At 49.9% G+C, this 8242-nt stretch overlaps 1 pseudogene; it reads left to right on the top strand.

Annotated features, from left to right (window-relative positions):
- The window catches only part of LOC123101855 (protein TILLER ANGLE CONTROL 1-like), a 31246-nt pseudogene extending 25220 nt beyond the window's left edge, over nucleotides 1–6026 (top strand).
- Nucleotides 6027–8242: the final 2216 nt, after the last annotated feature.

Below are 8242 nucleotides of genomic sequence, written 5' to 3'. Positions count from 1 at the left end.
CGTCGCCCGCCGTCGCCCGCCACCCCCTCTCGCCCACGTACAGAGAGCTAGCGAGATCGTGGAGAGGGAGAGAGAATTTTTTTTTGTTCTTTTTAATTTTAACTAGTTAATTAGTTTAACAAAAACGGTAAAATAACTTAATTAACAAAAAACGTATAACTTAACAAATAACCGTAAAATTTGATAATTAACAAAAAAATACGTATATACGGAGAGGGGGCGGCGAGGGGGGCGACGATGCGCGCGGTGTTTTTTTTAGGGATCGAGAGGGGGCGGCGAGGGTTATACATGTGTGTTGTCCTCGCCTCCCTCTCCGTGACGCCGTCGTCTGCCGCCCCGTCTCGCGCTCTACCGCGACACCCTCTCCCACCCCTTCCTCGCCCCCTCCTTTTGCCACCGCCCTTTTGCCACCGCCACCGCCACCGCCCCCCTTCTTCACTTAATTAATTTGTTTTTACTACATGTTTTCAGGACTGACATAATGGTGGACGATAGAGCTGACCCGATTATGGACAACTATGATCCGGACGGTGAAGCACATATGTTCGGCATCATAAACGACGATATTCTATATGTGCCGACCGGACAAGAAGAAGATGATATCTCTTCTTATCTGAACCTTGACGGTGAAGATGAAGGGCGCCGTCAGCAAGATGATGCCGAACAAACGTCAATAAACGACGATCTTCAAATGGAAGTAGCAACCACCTCCGGCGCCGAGGTATATATATACATTGAGCCTCTGGTGATACAAACTAACTGATTTGAATAAATATGTGTGGATTAACACGCGCGACTCTCTTTCTTATTTTAGCCCTCGGCCGGATCGTCGAAACAATCGAGTACGTCGTCAAAGCGTGGCGCAACCAAGACGATGAAACAAGGAGAAACATGCACCATCGAGGTTGTCGACAGTGCAACCGGCAGGCCGCTGGAGCCCCGCAAGAACGCCACCAAGTTTGTCAACCAATGCGGAGCCATTGTTAGAGACAATGTCTCGATCACCGTCCAGGAGTGGAATAAGCCAAAGAAGGCACGAATTGCTGGTTTCACTTTTGTCGATAAGAGAACAAAAAAAGATTGCTTCAAGAAGCTTATGGAACATTTCGTTCTACCTCCGGAATACAACAAATTCGATGAGGAGGGTAACAAGATTGAGGAAAACAAGGAGAGGAGGAGGCTAGTCAAACAGTTCGCTCTTCATAAGATGGCCGACGCATTCCAGAAATTCAAGCAAAATCTAGCCCATGACTTTGTCAAGCAGAACAAGACTCCGGATTTCAAAGGACAATATGAGAAACTGAAACATGATTGGCCAGAATTTGTGAAGCAAAAGAAATCGGAGCAGTTCATTCAATTATCGAAAAAAATAAGGAAAATGCGGCTAAGAAGGAGTACAATCATATTATGGGGCCAGGAGGGTATCGCCTTTGGGAGCCTAGGTGGGAGAAGATGGAGAACAAGCTGAGGGCGCGAGGAATCCGTCCAGGTACGGAGGGATGGGACCCAAGGGCCAAAAGCTGGTGGTACGGGCATGGGGGAACGCTGAACCCAGAGACAGGGGAGTGTGTTTACCGGGGCAAAATAATTAAACCCACCCAAGCCCTTATTGACGCAATGAGGGATGCTCAAGAGGGGAAGATCAAGTTCAACAGAGAGAACGACGCGCTGACAAAAGCCCTCGGGAATCCTGAACACGGAGGACGTGTACGAGGCATGGGGCACATTCCGTGGAAAATAGGGTTCCCCCAGAACGATGACCCATACGGTTACAGTAGCCGGAAGAGAAAGATGGATCGGGAAGCAGATGTTGTGGCGCGGTTGGCATCGGAAATGGATGTGATGAAGAAAACCGTGAGTGTACTAGTAGCCGAACGAGATGCAGCTCGGGCGCAGCATGAAGATCATCCAACGGATCTCAGAAGCCAGCAGCGGAGAAGCAGTGTGGCTTCCACGGAGGCCCCACCGGCTGGTGCAGATGCACCGACGATCGAAATTACTGCACTGGAGCCTCTGGTGGTCGAAATTACTGCACCGGAGCCTCTGGTGGTCGAAATTACTGCACCGGAGCCTCCTCGCTACCCCGTGGACGATATAAAGGAGATGAAAGAATGTCATCTGTATTATCCTATCGGGAACATGTCCATGAAGGTAGCCATCGGCAGTGCTTTACCATGTTTACCTGGAGCACTCCACCACAACAACCCCATTCAAGATGGCTATGCTCGTGTCACGGTGGAGGACATAGTCCAAGGGTTTGAGGACCTGGAGATTGACATTGCTACACCTGAAGGGGAGAAAAGACTTGGAGATGTCAAGTGCCATTTCATTCTATGGCAAAAGAAGTTTATCAAGTTTCCAGGCGAGGCGCCAAGGACAACAAGTCCACCCCCCTACGGTGGTGGCGGTTCACCTACACCTCCGTCACGTCAGCCGACGCCCCCCAGTCCACAACGTCCGGCGGGTGATCAGACGCCGCCCCCCAGTCCTCGTCCGGCGGGTGATCAGACGCCGCCCCCCAATCCACCTCCGGCAAAGAAGCAGAAGCAGTCCTGGATTATTAACCCGGACCCTTATGTACCTAAGACCACAAAGGTACCGGAGCCATCATTGAAGCCTCTCCCCACAAGGCCTTGGGAACGTAGTGCCGAGGAAACTGCCGCGGCCGCGGCTGCTGATCATGAGAAATGAAAGGCGGACTGCAAGAAGAAAAGAGAGCCCGAGCCCAAGCCAGTATTTTCTGATGAGCAAAAGAAGTGGGCTAAGTCATTTTTGAGCACACCGTCCCAAGCCGCGAAGAATCTGCCTGACGACTATGCACGTGAACTTCGTAGGCAGACACTCATGTTGAAGGAGAAGAAAGAGCGGGCGGAGAACCAGGAGAACAAAGCCTTGGAGGAGGCCGAGAAAACGGAATTAGAAAGTAAAAAAGCGGGAAACGAGTTGCCCAGCTCGGGGAACAAAGTAAACAATCGATTGCCCCGCTTATAGTGAAAGCCACCGGTCCGGATGACCCCGATATCACAGCAGCTGCGGCAGCACATGGATTGACTGTAACGAGTGCCAGAGAACAAGCGGCCAACTTAGGTATTACTCTTCGTGAACTGTTAGGCCTTGATGAGGCGCCAGTGAAGGAGGTAGTAATTACATATGTGAAGAATGGGCCTCTCGTCGAGCCTGCGCAGGAAGAGGATCTACCTCCACAAATGAAAGGTCTGCTGAAATGGTACAAGGGTTACATAAAAAATAAAAACGCCAAAGAATATATTTATGCGGAAGTTAGATATGAGCATCACTTCAAACATTACTATGTACAAATTCATCTGAGTGAATTGTTCCAGCTTTTCAATCTGCGCGAGCTCGACAAATCTATCATCAGTTGCTACGTTCTGTAAGTGATTTATTTCTACCCCATCTCGTTCATATTGCCTGCACTATAGATATGTCCTAACTATATTGTTGTGTCCGCTATTATACATGCAGAATGAAGATTAAGGAATGCAGAGTAAGGAACATCCATGATGTTGGGTTCATTGACCCACACATCGTTAATGGATATGTGTTGGAGCATCACCCCGCCGACATGGAGGCAGACCTGTGGCAGTTTCTTACAAAGCAGGAACTCAAAAGTGATATTCTATTTCCTTACCATTTTGGGTGAGTGTTTCTGTCTTGAGCACATTCTCTTTTGTTTACTCCATGCATGGTATGTGGCCGGCTAATCGATGAGTTATCCATGACGTACTGTGCATGTATCGTGTCCGCAGGTTCCACTGGATTCTGCTAGTAATTAAAGTTGACACCTCAGAATGTCTCGTCCACGACGATCTGAATAAGGATCCAAAGCTTTGGGTCGACATGAGAAGAATGCTGCAGAAGTAATTATTTTCATTCATTTGCGCTCTATATCGATCGGCCTATTTCGTTCATTTCCTAATATCAAGTAACTAATAACTCTCTTGTTCATTTAATTTTCTTTGCCTCGTGGGGTTTGGAGACGGTTCGTAGATAGAAAGGTCGGTGAATTCAAAAAAGAGCTAGAATTCAAAAGGGCAAAGGCTAAGAATGGTGAGGATATTCAGCCAGCGGGGACCAATCTATGTGCATACTATGTCTGTGAGATGATCCGGAGATACACCTCTGAGCGGGTTCCGAGTGATACCAATGCTCAGAGGAATAACCTCCGGATGATGCTTAGTCCAGAAGCTCGCTTCCGACCACTTCAAGAGGAACTAGCTGGATGGTTCAGGATGGAAGTCCTCCATCCTAAAGGAGAACACCATTACGAGGACGTAGAACTTTATATGCATTAAATTATGTATGGAAACTTGTTCAAAATTGTATATGGTCATCCGATGATATTGAATATATATTTTATATTCCTCTTGAATTCTTTTTGGTTCTAATTTCAAATTTGTTTGAAATTGTACATTCATATGCATGTATGTAGTACCGTAGAATATGTGAAACTCCTTCAAAATTAAAATAAAGCACAAAAGAAATAAAACAATACAAATTAAACAGAAAACAGGTTTAGGGGGGGCTAAAACCCTAAACCTGCAGCGGCCTTTAGTCGCGGTTGGCCAGAAGAACCGCGACTAAAGGTCCTCCGCCCCGACGGCCGCCTGGCGCCCACGTGGACGAGCCTTTAGTCGCGGTTCTTAAGCAACCGCGACTAAAGGGTGGGGCCTTTAGTCGCGCCCGTTCGGTCGCGGTTGCGCAACCGCGACTAATGGCAGTTGCGAACCGCGACCAAAGGCCCTTTTTCCACCAGTGGACGCTGCTCGGTGGAGGTGGTGGTGGCCGCGGAGTCTGAGATGAAGCCGGCGACGACGGACGCCGTGGGACTTCACGGACAAGCTTGTCAGCACCGGCACCCGGGCTGCCAAAGCAGCGCCGGCGTCCGGGCAGCGAGGCCCGAGCGACCAACGGAGCAGCAGCATCTGAGTTGAGGCAGCCGGCGAGCCTGAAGTAGCCGTCCCGACGCAGCCGAGAACGCGGCCGGCGAGGTAGACCGCCGGGCCGCTGTGCAGACGCGGCGGAGGCGGGTGACGTGGATCGATGGGCGGGCTGGCGGGCGAGCGACGACTATGATTGGCCGTCGCATGGCGTGAGGCCACCGAGTCGGGGCAATGTAGGTGTCCCGGTCGGAGCAGGGCGGTGACGGCCGGCGCAGGGCAATGGGCAGACCGACGCGCGAATGGCGGCTTGTCCGGACGGGCCGCCTTGGCGCGCGTGGCCGCCAGGTCAGAGGAGAGGCCGGCTGGTCGCGCCGGGGTTAGAGTAGAGGCGCACGGGGGTCGATGGCGGCAGCGGGCGATGCAAATCGATCAAGATTAGATCGGAAAACCCAAAATAAAAACGCCGATCAAAACGACCGGCGAGAGAGCAAAAAAAACCAAAGCAAGGGCTCAGGAAAAAGAATCTTTAGGGCAGCCGGCCAACACGGCCGGCGAACGAACCCCAGGTATGGGCGGCGGGGCCCCCGGCGACGGTCATGGAGGCCGACCACCCCGAGGCGGCGCGCAGGTGCGGAAGTGGTGGCGGCCAGGGTTTAGGATCGACTTGCGATAGATACCATATTAGAAGGGAGAGTGGTTTGGTGGAATTGTTTCATTATATTGCTTGAGCCTCGTGGGCATATATATAGAAGTACACTCATCTACTTGGAGTACAACATAAGCCAGAACATATTCTAGTCTATCTCGTCTTTCCTAATAAACATTATACTCACCAGGGGTTACCAGTTTTATCTAGTCAGAAAGTCAAGCTGCTTCCTTCTGTCCTTGCAGTTGATCCTATAGCCTATTCCTAACCTATACTGATTCGACATCAATCTACATTCAAGTTTAGCGGACATAAGAGTGAGAGAAATCCTTATTCAATATGTAGATATTAGTTAGTTCCCAAACAACTCAGGAGGAGGCATCTGTTGTAGCCTGTTCGTCGCCGACCCTGCCACTGTCACCCACGTCGGCATCAGCAGCTCGGCGGGGAGTGATTTTCTCACCGTCGGTTTAGGCTGACCGTGAGTCAGTGATGGCAGAGCTGCGAGGATTGTCTTCTACGCCTTCAACACCTCCAGGGGCGATGACGCCCAGAGCTTTGACGCCGCCCATGTTGTCACCACCGTTTGAGGGTTCGGGGGCTGAGGTGCAGCCCTCCTGGTCTTATCCAGCTTTATCGCGCTCTTCTACCCCACCACTCTGGGGTGCGGTGACCACGACTATAGCTGACTTCACACCCTCACCGCTGAGGCGCAGCGGTCGTCACTCTGTTGGTGTTGATGGTTCAACAGCTACTGACAAGGACTCTCTGACCAAGGCCATGCGTAGGACGGCATCCCGCAACCTCGACTTCGAAGGTACTCCTTCTCATAAATCTTTTTTGTCATTTGATAACTCCAGAGTTTCTTCTAATATTACTAGCCTTGGAGTTTCATTTGGACGCAATGAGAAAGATGTAGAACTTTCTGTTAGGGCTTTTAAACAAATGGAGTTCGACCGGCTTACAGGTGCTCCTAAGTTGTCGACTTATTCTGACCCTCTCGTGTCGGATGAGGAGGATGAGGATGCTGATGCTAATCATGATGGCAAGCTTCTCTCCCATCTGGTTAAAGACATGACTGAAGTAGACTTGGATGATATGGTACGTGACATTATGCTTTGTGATCTTGTCGCGTTTGTACGAAAAAACAAGTCCTCTTCAACGAAAAAAGAGGGCACTCGTCTAAGAGGGCAAAGGTATCTAAACATACAAATGGTTCATCATGAGAGGCATGTTTTAGAATAGCAGAAGTCTTGATGACTTGGCTAAACACAAACATATTGTTGACTGTGTAAGGGATCATGCGTTGGACTTTGTTGCCATCACTGAGTCGGGTAAACATGACTTCCAGACACGTGATCTTGACCACTTTTCATGTGGTTATGATTATGTATGGCACGTCTTACCCCCATCCGAAAGGTCAGGTGGAATCTTGCTTGGCATCCACTCGACGTACCTGAAACTTTTGTCCACGTCGAAGGGTGAATATCACATCAAATTTCACCTTCGCAACAAGTCCGACAACTTCCTTTGGAGCCTGCTCGCTGTATATGGTGCCGCTCAAGAGGAGTTTAAGTCCGCTTTTCTGAAGGAACTGGTTAATACCTGTCGGGACAATCCTCACCCCATGTTAATAGGGGGGATTTCAATATCCTTCGATACTAGCAGGAAAAAACAATGATCGGTTTGACACTAGATGGCCTTTCCTCTTTAATAATGTCATTGACAACTTGGATCTACGAGAGCTCACTATGTCTGGTCGCCAGTACACCTGGGCCAATACACTACTAGGGAAAACCTTATACACAGAATCTTAGCAGCAGCGCGGTTTAAAAACAAACGCTACTGCTAATTAGCAGTAGCGAGCTTCAGGAAACCATGCTACTAATATCCCAGTAGCAGTAGCGCTCTAGGTGGAACAAGCGCTACTACTATCATTGACACGGTGTTGCTTCCAGGCTTGACATAGTAGTAGCGCCCTTCCCCAGACGCACTACTGCTAAAGTACTTAGTAGCAGTGTTTTTCTTCAAAACTCGCTGCTGGTAAGTATTGCACCTAATTAATTAAGTTTAGTCCCATACTGCTAAGAGAACAAGGTGTTTACCACCTTAAATATGTTACTTCTCAAACTATCTCGAGCACTTGGTCTTCATTGAACTATATGTGTAGGATTTGTGGCTACAATATGAATCTTCACCAGTGCCTATACATGTACTGTGAGGATTCATGTTGACTATTTAGATTCTACACAAAAAGATCAATGATGACCAATTTATATTTTTGATGCGTGCTTAGACTTAGAAGTAGCGTTTTTCTCTAAAATGCGTTATAGCTAAATTAGCTATAGCGCGTTTCCTTAAGAGCGCTACTGCTAGTTTGACTTAACCACCCGCGGGCTCAAAATTTTGCTAAGTCCTCCTTTCCCCCCTGTTCCCCTACTCCTCTATCGCCGCCGCCCGAGGCCGCCCTCAACCTCACCGCCGCCGCCCGCCGCCGCTCTCGACCTCACCGTCGCCGCCCTCGACCTCACCACCGCCGTCCTTGACCTCACCGCCGCCGCCCGAGCCCGCACAGGACCGCCGCCTCCCGATCCCGAGCCCGCCCTCGCCGCCCCTACCTCCATCGCTGAGCACCTCCCCGCCACCGTCTTTCCCCTCTCTGTAAGCCCCCCACCCCTCCCCCACCCCTCTCTCT

This window comes from Triticum aestivum, chromosome 5A (genome assembly GCF_018294505.1).
Source record: "Triticum aestivum cultivar Chinese Spring chromosome 5A, IWGSC CS RefSeq v2.1, whole genome shotgun sequence".
Classification (NCBI taxonomy): Eukaryota; Viridiplantae; Streptophyta; class Magnoliopsida; order Poales; family Poaceae; genus Triticum; species Triticum aestivum.
Note: the sequence above shows the minus strand (reverse complement) of the source record. Positions and strands in the feature narration are given on the sequence as shown.